A 3,251-nucleotide genomic window follows, 5' to 3' on the forward strand; every position below is an offset into this window, starting at 1 on the left:
TCCACCTATCGCATTTCCAACGCCCCTCCCCCAAGTCCCTCCTCCCTACCTTTTATCTTAGCCTGCTGGACACACTTTCCTCATTCCTGAAGAAGGGCTCATGCCCGAAACGTCGATTCTCCTGCTCCTTGGATGCTGCCTGACATGCGCTTTTCCAGCAACACATTATCAGCTCTGTTCCATTTCTCTGTCTCACTTTCTTGCTTCTTTCCTTATTTCATTCCTGACTCAGGGTTCAGTGATTAGGGGCAGCATGGTAGCTTAGTGGTTAGCACTGCTATCTTACAGTGCCAGGGACCTGAGTTCAATTTCACCCTCTGGTTACTGAGAGTATGTTGTTGGCCCATTCTCTCTCGTTTGTATGGATTTTTTCTGGATGCTCTGGTTTCCTCCCACTGTTCAAACGTGCAGGTTAGGTGAATTGGCTATGGAAAATTACCTATAGTGTCCAAGGATATGCATGCTGTGGATTAGCCATGGGAAATGTAGGGTTACAAGGATAGCGTAGAGGGGTGAGTCTGGGTGGAATGCGTTTTGGAGAGTTGGTGTGGACTTGATGAGCCAAATGGCCTGCTCCTGCACTGTAGGGTTCTGTGAATCTAAGTTTCTTAATTCCACTTGGCTTAAATAATGGTCTTAAATGGCTGCCAAAAACTTAAGTGAAAGTAACTTCAGCAGAAGTAAGATTCATATGACTATCGTAAGCCTGCTAATACAACTATGTACGCATGCATTTCTCAATGTCCTCTTTCATAGAACAGTGAAAAAGTACTGGTATTCACAATCATTTACAGTTACAAATGACGCATCATACAGCACAGAAAAAGCCCTTCAGCCGATTAGGTCTGCACTGACAATAAGTACTACTAAAGGTACACTAATCCCAATTTCCTGCACATGTCCAAATCCTTGGGTTTATGATATTTGAAGTGCTCATCCAAATTTTTTTAAAGGTGTAATGCATTCCAGATTACCTGATTTTCCCAAATCTCTGCATCTTCTGCCCCTTATCCTAAAGCACCGTGGGCAGCATGGTGGATCAGTGGTTGGCACTGCTGCCTCACAGCACAAGGGACCCAGAATAGATTCCACCCTCTGTGTGGAATTTACACATTCTCCTCATGTCTGTGTGGATTTCCTCCCACTGTCCTGTCCAAGTTAGGTGGATTGCCTAGGCTAGATTGCCCATAAGTGTCCAGGGATGTGTATGTTAGGTGGATTAGCCATGGATAATGCAGAGTTTCAGGGATAGGGTAGGTTAAGTGGATCTGTGTTGGTGTGGATTGGTGGGATTATATAATTCGTCTATGACCTCTCTTGATTGACCTCTCAACCAAGGGGGAAAAGCTGCTCTGTAACAACCCTGTCCATACCCCTCATCTTATAGATCTTAACCCCTGGTACCCCCTCAGTCTTCTCTGATGTAAAGAAGACAATCCTAATCTCTCTTTTATTGCTCAGTTTCTCCATCCCAGGCAACATCCTGCTGAACCTCCTGTGTATCCTCTCTAGTGCTATCATATCCTTCCTGTTGTGAGGTGACCAGAACTATGTACAGTGCTTCAGTTGTGGCATAACCAATGCTTTGTACAGCTCCAACATTACCTGATAATCAATGCCATAACTGAAAGCAAATATCCCATATGCCACTTTAACTATCCTATCCATGAGCTCTGCCGACTTTGGGAAATCAGTGAATAATTATCCCAAGATCGCTCTGTTACTCTAAACTACTTAGTGTTCTGCCATTCATTAAGTACTCCCTCATCCTGTTTCTTCTTCCAAAATGCATCATTGCACTTTTCAGTGTAAAATAAGATCTGCTACTGGTCTGCCCATCTGACCAACCCATCTAAATCTTCCTGTAACCTACAACCATCTTCCCTATTAGCCACTCTATTACAATTTATTTACACATTTGTCATTTTGTATATAACAAACAACAATGGTTCCAGTACCATTCCTTGTACACCACTGGACACTGGTCTGTAGTCACTCAAACAACCTTCTACCACTACCCTTTGTGACCTATGATTAAGCCAGTTTCTGATCCATCTTGCCAAATTACCCTCAATTCAATGTGCTTTAACCTTCTCAACCAATCTCCTAGGTGGGACCTTGTCAAAATCTTTGCTAAAATCCATATAAACTACATCAATTGAACTTCCCTCATCCACACACAATCACATCTTCAAATATTTCCAACCAATTTGTATGGCTTGACCTCACTCTGACAAAGCTGTGCTGACTATCCCTGATTAACCCTGCATTTTCTAAGCTGTGCTGACTATCCCTGATTAACCCTGCATTTTCCAAGTAGGTATTCATTCACTCCTTCAGAATTTTGTCCAATAGTTTCCCTACCTCTGATGAGGGACACACTGGTCTGCAATTTCCTGGTTCATCTCTATCAGCCTTCATGAAAAGAAAAATGATGTTCGTCATTCTCCAGTCCTCTGGAACTTCCCCAGTGGTCAGAAAGAAATTAAAAAAGTGTCAGAGCTCCTGCTTTGCCTCCCACAGCAGCCTAGGTTACAATCCATCTGGTCCAGGGAAGCTCCACAGACCCTCCAATACCTCCCAATTTCCTATGTCAAACTGTGCAAGTTTGTCAGTCCCTTTTCCTAAAATCTGTACCTTTATTCACCTTTATCAGTCTGAAGACCAGAGCAAAATATTTGTTTACCACCCTTCCAATATCCTGCGGTTTCAGAGGGAGGTTGCCCCTTCGATCGCTAATGGGCCCTCCCTGTGACCTGGTTCGCCTCTTGCCTTTCATATATTTTGAAAATATCATAGCATTCTGTCTAACCCGTTTTGCTCTTCTAATTCTTTCCCCAAGTACTCTCCTGCACCTTCTATGTTTCCTCTAGGGCTGCAACTGAATAACTCTTAACCTCACCCTCACCCAACATTTGTCTGGCTTCTTTCCACAGAATCAATTCCAGCACTGTGCTGACCCTTGTTGGGCCTGTTACATATTGATACAAAAAAAACTCCCCTGGATCCATCCTTTTAAATCCTTAACACTGTGACTATCCCAATTTATTTTGGCAAAATTGAAATCCCCTAGTATAATTACTCAATTAATTCTCTTAAACACCTCTGAAATATCTACATATTTGTTCCTCCATTTCCCACGGACTCTTTGGGGCCTATAATTCACTCTCAGAAAAATTACTGCCCCCTTAACATTCCTACATTCTACCCACAAAGCTTCATTTGAGGACCCTTCCAAAATATCACGTCTC

This window comes from Chiloscyllium plagiosum, chromosome 4 (genome assembly GCF_004010195.1).
Source record: "Chiloscyllium plagiosum isolate BGI_BamShark_2017 chromosome 4, ASM401019v2, whole genome shotgun sequence".
Classification (NCBI taxonomy): domain Eukaryota; kingdom Metazoa; phylum Chordata; class Chondrichthyes; order Orectolobiformes; family Hemiscylliidae; genus Chiloscyllium; species Chiloscyllium plagiosum.